The sequence below is a fragment of the Urocitellus parryii genome, chromosome 6 (genome assembly GCF_045843805.1).
Source record: "Urocitellus parryii isolate mUroPar1 chromosome 6, mUroPar1.hap1, whole genome shotgun sequence".
In the NCBI taxonomy this organism is placed as follows: domain Eukaryota; kingdom Metazoa; phylum Chordata; class Mammalia; order Rodentia; family Sciuridae; genus Urocitellus; species Urocitellus parryii.
The window spans coordinates 92060320-92070686 of NC_135536.1; the positions used below are offsets into that span (position 1 = coordinate 92060320).

The 10367-nt window shown below is 39.4% G+C and overlaps 1 pseudogene; it reads right to left on the minus strand.

Moving 5' to 3' along the window:
• Positions 1 to 3506: 3506 nt before the first annotated feature.
• Positions 3507 to 4829, minus strand: LOC113185906 (sequestosome-1 pseudogene; annotated as a pseudogene).
• Positions 4830 to 10367: the final 5538 nt, after the last annotated feature.

Genomic DNA, 10367 nt, shown 5'->3' on the forward strand with positions numbered 1-10367 from the left:
AACTATTGAAAAAATTAACAAAACTAAAAGTTGGTTCTTCGAAAAAATAAATAAGATTGACAGACCTTTAGTCATGCTAACGAAGAGAAGAAGAGAGAGAACTCAAATTACTAACATACGGGATGAAAAAGGCAATATCACAACAGATGCTACAGAAATACAGAAGACAATTAGAAATTATTTTGAAAACCTATATCCCAATAAAATAGAAGATAGTGAAGACATTGATAAATTTCTTACGTCATATGATTTGCCCAGACTGAGGAGGATACACACAATTTGAACACACCAATATCAATGGATGAAATAGAAGAAGCAATCAAAAGACTACCAACCAAGAAAAGCCCAGGACTGGATGGGTATACAGCAGAGTTTTACAAAACCTTTAAAGAAGAATTAATACCAATACTTTTCAAGTTATTTCAGGAAATAGAAAAAGAGGGAGCTCTTCCAAATTCATTCTATGAGGCCAACATCACCCTGATTCCGAAACCAGACAAAGACACCTCAAAGAAAGAACACTACAGACCAATATCTCTGATGAACCTAGATGCAAAAATCCTCAATAAAATTCTGGTGAATCAGATACAAAGGCACATCAAAAAAATTGTGCACCATGATCAAGTGGGATTCATCCTTGGGATGCAAGGATGGTTCAATATACAGAAATCAATAAATGTTATTCACCACATCAATAGACTCAAAGATAAGAACCATATGATCATCTCGATAGATGCAGAAAAAGCATTCGACAAAGTACAGCATCCCTTTATGTTCAAGACATTAGAAAAACTAGGGATAACAGGAACTTACCTCGACATTGTAAAAGCTATCTATGCTAAGCCTCAGGCTAGCATCATTCTGAATGGAGAAAAATTGAAGGCATTCCCTCTAAAATCTGGAACAAGACAGGGATGCCCTCTATCACCACTTCTATTCAATATAATTCTCGAAACACTGGCCAGAGCAATTAGACAGATGAAAGAAATTAAAGGCATAAAAATAGGAAAAAAAGAACTTAAATTATCACTATTTGCGGATGACATGATTCTATACCTAGAAGACCCAAAAAGGTCTACAAAAAAACTACTAGAACTAATAAATGAATTCAGCAAAGTGGCAGGATATAAAATCAACACGCATAAATCAAAGGCATTTCTGTATATCAGCGACAAAACTTCTGAAACGGAAATGAGGAAAAACACTCCATTCACAATATCTTCAAAAAAAATAAAATACTTGGGAATCAACCTAACAAAAGAGGTGAAAGATTTATACAATGAAAACTACAGAACCCTAAAAAGAGAAGTAGAAGAACTTAGAAGATGGAAAAATATACCCTGTTCATGGATAGGCAGAACTAACATCATCAAAATGGCGATATTACCAAAAGTTCTCTATAGGTTTAATGCAATGCCAATCAAAATCCCAACGGCATTTCTTGTAGAAATAGAAGATAAAGCAATCATGAAATTCATATGGAAAAATAAAAGACCCAGAATAGCAAAAGTAATTCTAAGCAGGAAGTGTGAATCAGGCGGTACAGCGATACCAGATTTCAAACTATATTACAGAGCAATAGTAACAAAAACAGCATGGTACTGGTACCAAAACAGGCGGGTGGACCAATGGTATAGAATGGAGGACACAGAGATTAATCCACAAAGTTACAACTATCTTATATTTGATAAAGGGACTAAAAGCATGCAATGGAGGAAGGATAGCATCTTCAACAAATGGTATTAGGAAAACTGGAAATCCATATGCAACAAAATGAAACTGAATCCCCTCCTCTCGCCATGCACAAAAGTTAACTCAAAATGGATCAAGGAGCTTGATATCAAATCAGAGACTCTGCATCTGATAGAAGAAAAAGTTGGCTCCAATCTACAGATTGTGGGGTCAGGCTCCAAATTCCTTAATAGGACACCCATAGCTCAAGAGTTAATAACAAGAATCAACAAATGGGACTTACTTAAACTAAAAAGTTTTTTCTCAGCAAGAGAAACAATAAGAGAGGTAAATAGGGAGCCTACATCCTGGGAACAAATTTTTACTCCTCACACTTCAGATAGAGCCCTAATATCCAGAGTATACAAAGAACTCAAAAAATTAGACAATAAGATAACAAATAACCCAATCAAAAAATGGGCCAAGGACCTGAACAGACACTTCTCAGAGGAGGACATACAATCAATCAACAAGTACATGAAAAAATGCTCAACATCGCTAGCAGTCAGAGAAATGCAAATCAAAACCACCCTAAGATACCATCTCACTCCAGTAAGATTGGCAGCCATTAGGAAGTCAAACAACAAGTGCTGGCGAGGATGTGGGGAAAAGGGTACTCTTGTACATTGCTGGTGGGACTGCAAATTGGTGCGGCCAACTTGGAAAGCAGTATGAGATTCCTGGGAAAGCTGGGAATGGAACCACCATTTGACCCAGTTATTGCCCTTCTGGGACTATTCCCTGAATACCTTAAAACAGTGTACTACAGGGATACTGCCACATCGATGTTCATAGCAACAAAATTCACAATAGCTAGACTGTGGAACCAACCCAGATGCCCTTCAATAGATGAATGGATAAAAAAAAATGTGGCATTTATACACCATACACCATGGAGTATTACACAGCACTAAAAAATGACAAAATCATGGAATTTGCAGGGAAATGGATGGCACTAGAGCAGATTATGCTTAGTGAAGCTAGCCAATCCCTAAAAAACAAATACCAAATGTCTTCTTTGATATAATGAGAGCAACTAAGAACATAGCAGGGAGGAAGAGCAGGAAGAAAAGATTAACATTAAACAGAGACATGAGATGGGAGGGAAAGGGAGAGAAAAGGGAAATTGCATGGAAATGAAGGGAGACCCTTATTGCTATACAAAATTACATATAAGAGGTTGTGAGAGGAATGGGAAAATAAACAAGGAGATAAATGAATTACAGTAGATGGGGTAGAGAGAGAAGATGGGAGGGGAGGGGAGGGGGAATAGTAGAGGATAGGAAAGGTAGCAGAATACAACAGTCACTAATATGGCATTATGTAAAAATGTGGATGTGTAACCGATGTGATTCTGGAATCTGCATTTGGGGTAAAAATTGGGAGTTCATAACCCACTTGAATCTAATGTATGAAATATGATATGTCAAGAGCTTTGTAATGTTGTGAACAACCAATAATAATAATAAAAAAAAAAGCAGAAAGCCATTAAGCAAGACATATTCTGGACTGCTGGTGTGATGGCAGGGAGAGGAGTATGCAGGCATGTCCTTGCCCTCCCCAGCCAGGGCAAGGCCTTGGACAGGGGAACTGGTACTTCTCACACACTTGGAACTCTCCCTTCATGTTACTTGTCCCACTGCCCTGAATGACTTCACGCATCCCCACCCATAGATTCTGGAAGAAGAATGCTGAGAAACTGGCCCTTTCAGAGGCCCTGCTAACTCAAAGCAACTATGAGACAAAAAAGGAGTATGGGATAGACACAAATGTTGTCACAATGGCGGTGGGTGTTTTGAATACTTGATAGTAACCAGAGCAGCCCCAATGTTGTAATGTTGGGTTTGTAGAAGCCTGGTGAGCCAGCTGCCTTCATTCGAGAACTCCATGGACAGCATCTGGGAGAGTGACTCAGTCAGCAGGGGGTGGGGGGGGTCAGCCTCGGGTGGAAGATGTGGGTACAAAGCAGCTTCCTACATCCCTGTGGATCCTTCCTGGGAAGGGTTCAGAGAGCTTGGCCCTTCTGATTCTGGCATCTGTAGAGACTGCAGTTCACCTGTAGATGGGTCCACTTCTTTTGAAGACAAACAAGTCCAGTCCTTGTTTCCTGCAGAATAGTTATCAGACTCCATCTGTTCCTCAGGCGCCCCAGCAACTCCAGGGCTATCGTTTTCATTTGCTCTGCCAGTGACTGTGCCATACTCTCACCATTCCCATCTTGTTTGCTGGGTTTGGAAGAGCAGCTGCTTGGCTGAGAACTACACTTATCTTCTGTGCTGGAACTTTCTGGGGAGACAGGTGTCAGGCGGCTTCTTTTCCCTGCATGTTCCACATCAACATCAACTTCAATACTCAGAGGGCCGAGGGCAGCTGCCATGCTCTCCCCTACATTCTTGAGGAAATTCACACTGGGATCCTCCCATGGACCAGAAGTTGATTCTGCTGTGGGGTGGGGGCGGGTATCTCCCGCTCAAGGAGGACGTGGGCTCCAGTTTCTTGGTGGACCCATCTCCCAGCCTGGCCACTGGAAATGCCCGTGTTTCAACTTCCGCAGCCAGTGGCTGTGAAAGAAGCCCCCAGAATGGTGCCCAAAGAGGCTGGGGAACAGGAGTTCCCTGTGCTCCCTGTGCATGCCCTTCCCCTCATAGACACCACACAGGTCGTAGTCCGGGCACACACTGCACTTACAGCGAGTTCCTACGGCAGGCCCATTGCAACCATCACGGATCACATTGGGGTGCACATGCTGTGGGTGCCTCCTGAGCACACGGGCACGGTGGTTTCGCCAACACTCCTTCTTCTTTTTAATATAGATGCGAAAGATGTCATCCTTCACGTAGGACATGGCCATTGTCAGCTCCCCATCACTGGAAAATGCAACCAAGTCTCCATCCTCATCGCGGTAGTGCGTCTGGAAGCCGCCAGGACGCAGTGCAGGGGAACAAGGCGGCCACCCGGCTCAGTAGCCGCTCGCAGGGGCCTGGGCCAGCAGTGGCCTTGGCATCCGCCTGGAGCTCAGGGCTGAAACAGAAGCAGAAACGGAGGATCTCGCGCTCTGCTCCCTCCTTGCCCCAAAGGTGGGCCTTCACCGTGAGAGACGTCACAACCGCAAGTCTAACAGCAGGAGCACAGCTGGGTCTCAATTTTTTTTTTTTTTTTACCATAATTAAGTACACTTTCACTGTACTTAATGATGGACAATCCCTGACTGTGAGTGGTTTAGTTTACCAATCTTTGATTTTATAATGGTATGAAAACAATAGGCATACCCATAGAAACTGTACTTCAAATTCTGAATCGTGATCTTTTCTTTCCCTAGTGATATACAGTCTGATATGCTTGGGTGTGCTGGGCAGTGGCAGCAAGCCACAACTCCCTATCACCCACAGAATCCACAGAGGAAACAACTGACCTTGACAGGATACTGCAGATACGCTATGATGCTTGGGAGGTTAGATGTATTACACGCATTTTTTACTTACAGCACTTTCAACTTTGTCAGAATGTAACCCCATCACAAATTAAAGAGGGTCTGCACTTGCTGTGATTTACTGGGCACTTTCAATGTGCAGATAAGGATTTCTGTTATGCTTGGGATCTAGAAAGTCCTTCAAAGGATCATGTATTGAAGGTTTGCTCCCCAATCAATAAATGCTCAGAGAACATTGGGAAGTGATTGGATCATGGGGGCTCTAACTTCATCCGGGGACTGATCCATTGATAATTGAATGGACTACAAGGAGGTGGTGGAAACTGTAGGTAGTGGGGCATGGTCAGAGCAAGTAGGTTACCAATATGCCCTGTGAAGTTATTTTGTGTCCCCTGCTCCCCCGCCCTACTGCTTTCCAGTTGCCATGAGCTGAGCAATTTTCCATCCGCCACTAACTGACTAACATAACTTCCCAAATGTTATATTTATTCATCTATGAGGTATTCTTGTTTAGATGAAGAAACTGCCTTCAGAGTTTAAATAAGTTGTTAAAGCCAAAAATGCGCTAAGTGGCCGATAGAGCCAAAATACAAAAAGCCTGTGCCCTTAACTTCTATGCCACTTATACCCCCACAAATTCTCTTGAGGAATATTTGTTGCATGGTATGTGTGTGTGTGTGTGTGTGTGTATATATATATATATATATATATATATATATATATATATATAGTCCAGCTACTCCCAATATTAGATCCTCTCTTGTAAGCTTCATGCTGTGTCACATGCTACTGTTTATCTTTCAGGATATCTTTGAGTTTTTCTTACAGGAGCTATTTATCAAATAATTCTCTTTCTTAGGATAATACTGTACTTTGATAAACTGAACTTATGTAGGTTATAACTGAATGCTAAAGATAGAGGACAGAACATAGTGTGGGGGCTCTGAGCAAACTCAGGAATGGCCTGGGTGTTCTATTGAAAACTCTATGAAGTAAGAAAAGATATTTAAGCATGGGTAGTCAAATCATTGCACTGCAGTCAAATAAGGGAAGAAGAAGAATGTTCCAGAAGGGTCTGTTCCATTGGGATAGTTCTTTGGAAATACACTACATATTCACCCCACTTGAGTTCAACCATAAGACTTTTAGCAGGAGCTAAAATAGCTTCATTCACCCTGGTGAAGAAGCTGTGCCCCAAGTCTCTCCCTAAGTTGGCACACTTCCTTTTCTTAATCCAACTCCCTGGCACTGGTAGTGCTGGCGAGGGAAGGTGAGTCAGATCTAGACAGAGCTTAAGAGTGAGGAAGGTGAATTGTACAATTCCAGAAACCATATGGAAATTAGTTAATCTCTATTATTATGTTTCATACAATCAGTGCCACAGAGATGGCTCTACCCACAAACAATTCCTGGATTTGCAGGAAATATTATTTGGACACCACAGTGGTGGGAGGACCACTGTCCCTAGCTTTTGTCTCCCATTCATTCTTAAAGCCCAAACTAGAATTTTTCAGCCACCTTTTCCAATATGACTTACTATTTTTCATTTCTGCTCTACATCTTTAAAAAATGCTATAAAATAAGAAACAGATTGACCAATCTGTTTAATTGACAACAATTTTAAAAATTACAATATATTCAGTGTTTGACAAAGTTCTTGGCTCTTAGATGAATAAATAAATTTTTCTTAATATTTCTCAAGTGAATGAATAAATTTAGGATTTAGAATATTTAAATTTCATCATAGGATGGAACACACAGCTGCTAAAAAGAATGTTTACAAACATGTTTTTAAAAAACCTAGGAAAATTCTTATGGTATTAAGATAAAAAGAATAGCATGGGAAATTGTATATACAGTGGTCTCTCAAACATGTCAAATACACATGCAAATAAAATCCTGGGAAGAAATTCACCAAAATTTCAATAACAGTGTTTATCTTTGGATAGAGATGTAATGGGTATAATCTTTACATTCTTTTTTAAAAAAAATCTTATGCAACTTGTATACTTTTCTGTATGATAATTATTACATTTATAATCAGAAAGAAAAAAAATAACTAAATGCTAACTTTTTTGAAAGCAAAGGGTCTTGTGTCTGTTTAGAAAGAGCTTTTGTTGTCACAGTTATTTTCCCTTGCAACTCTGCCCCCAAGAAAACTGTAGACACCGCTCTGGGAGAAAACCTCCCACAGACACCTGGCTCCTCTTATGTTCACACTGATCTGGTAGGAAAGGGAGATTAGCGTGGGAAGGCACTTCTGTCTGTCTCTCTGTTATACCCTTTGCAGGGTCTGCTTAGATCAGTGCTTGCTGTTTCCCTCTTGTCTATCTCACTTGTAGCTGATGAGGAATTTTTCAAAATTTCCCAACAAAAGGCACTTCTCTTGTTGGGTCATGGGAAACGGAGAATCAACATTTGCTAGTGTTCAACACCACTCTTTAATAGTCCTACTTGTCTTGGGCAACATTCCAATGGAAATTATTTATCCCCTGCATCTGTGATCACTTAAATTTTTACCACAGTAATGTTCTATCTGTTAAAGAAAGTCTCGATCAAATAGAATTACTCAAAATTGGTAAATTTATAAAGATGCCTCTACCCACAAACAATTCTTAGATTTGTAGGAAATATTATTTGGACACCATAGTGGTGGGAGGACAACTGTCCCTAGATTTTGATCCTCATTTCATTCTTAAAGCCCAAACTACTGCCCTAGAATTTTTTCAGCCACCTTTTCCAGATTAGGGCCAGAATAGAAGAAAATTTTAAACTTTTGCTTGGGAGCCCTAAATTCTCTTTACTACCATGTTATTCAAAATTTAAAAACAAAACAAATAACCAAGACTGCATATGGCAAAGCCTAGGCCAGATATACCATAAAATGGAAATGGTATAGTCTGAGAAGTGTGAGGTTTTTTGTTTTTGTTTTGTTTGTTTGTTTTCAAGGAAGGCCTGATTTAGAAATCACAGACTATGATAGCCAACAGACTGCCTTTTCTATAAAGCTATGTTGTTCATGTGTCAGCAGTTAACTCACCTCAGGGGACAGATTTCATGCATACCAACATTCCCATAAGAGTGTGTCTGCAACATGAAACACTATGCTTTTCTGGCTCATCTTGGTAGCAATCAAATTTCTGACTTGGCAGCCAATTTATTGCTGGAAAAATACAATAATTACCAAAGTTTCATACGCAACCAATTAAGATAAATATTTATGGCACTGATTCCTCACTGACTCTGGTTAAATCAAACAGTACTATTTCTTTCTTTCTTTTTTCTTTTTCTTTCTTCCTTTTTTTTTCTTTCTTTTTTTTTTTTTTCTTTTGGGTATCAGGATTGAACTCAGGGACACTTAACTACTGAGACACATCCCCAGCCCTATTTTGTATATTTTTTTTAGAGATAGGGTCTCACTGAGTTGCTTAGCACTTCGCTTTTTGCTGAGGCTGGCTTTGAACTTGCAATCCTCCTGTCTCAGCCTCCCAAGCCACTGGGATTACAGGCCTGTGCCACTGCATCCAGCCTATTTCACGTATTTCTAGTTTCTTCTGTTCAATGCTTCTCTAACCTCTACTGGAGGAGTGAAGTGATATTTTCTTGTGCACCAGTGCACCTCATTAATAGCTCTTTTATAGCACTTATCACATAGCTGAACAGGCTGTTTATGGATATGTCTCTTTCATCAAGCTGAGACCTCTGAAGAGCAAGGGCTATCACTACTGTGCCTAGTACAAAGATTGCTGCTTTATATGTGTTTGTGGAGCTAATTACCTCATCAAATTTTTATTTTGTCCTTAGAATAGATATCATGCTGTAAAACAATATTTAAAACATCTGAGAAAGGCATATTTTTATAATTTAAGAACTGGAATGGACTTGGTTTTGTAGCTGGAATAACCATGGCCCAGGAAGGCAAAATGGCCCATTCAAATTCATCAAACACTAATGAGATTCTCAGAGCAGTTCTCTTTTCAAGAGTTATGTGGACTTCGGAAAACTGGACTTTGATTTTACACTCTGGTAATTCAAATCTGAAAACCTTCAACTCCCAGACTTAGCAAAATGGTATTAAATGTGGACGTCTTAAGTAGGCATTTTGCACAAATCTGCCTTCTAAACTTGTGAAAGACATGATGATGATTGATGATGATGATGATGAAGACACCTATCTGTACTTTAATATTAAAATTATTTTCTATTGAAGTTTTTGGATTTACAGTTATGTTACAAAGATAGTACAGAGAGTTCTTGTATACTTGTCAACCTGTTTCAGTTTCCTTTAATGTTATCATCCTACATGACCATGGTAAATTGGTCAAAGCTAAGGAAACAGCATTTTAAATTTTATTATTAACTAAACTATAAACTTTACTTAATTTTACTAGTTCTGCCACCAATGTACCTTTTCTGTTCTGGACTCCAATCTGGGATTCCATATTACCTTTGGTTATAATGTCTTCCTCTCATCTCCTCTGCTCTGTGACAATCTCTTTGTCTTTGTTTTTCAAGACCTTGACAGTTTTAAGGAATACTAGTCATGTATTTTGCACTGTCCTTCAAACTGGGTTTGTTTTATGTTATTCTCATAATTAGGCTGCCATTGTAGGTTTGGGGAAAGAATACTGCAGAAATAAAGCTCCTAGTTCACCACATCATACCAGGAGCGTATAATATCCTTGCATGACTAATGAAAGTAACCCTGATTATTTAGTTAAGGTATTGCTTCCCAGATTTCTTGACTGTAAAGTTAGTGTTTTTTCCTTTTCATGTTCTTTCTTGGAAGTGAGTCATTAAGACCAACCTGAAGGAGGAAAGGGTGGGATTTTTTTGTCAGGGAGACTCATCCCTTCTCCCCAATTTATTAATGGAAATTTTAGTTTAATAAATAATAGCAATGTTTGAGTTTGTGGAAAGTCACACTAAAATGATTATTGCACAAAACAGCAACTTTTGGCAGATATAAAGCCTAGGATGTGGGAATATGAGTTTAAGTTAAAAATCTCTCTAGGGCATGTCATCATGGCACAGATATTTCATATCAATAAGCTTTCACAGTATCAGAAACTTATTTCTTTAACTACTAAACTGTTTTAATAATATGTAAACTGGTCACAGTGGTAAACATCTGTAATTCCAGTGAATTGGGAGGCAGATTCAGGAGGATTGCAAGTTTGAGGCCACTCTCAGTAACTTAGCAAGA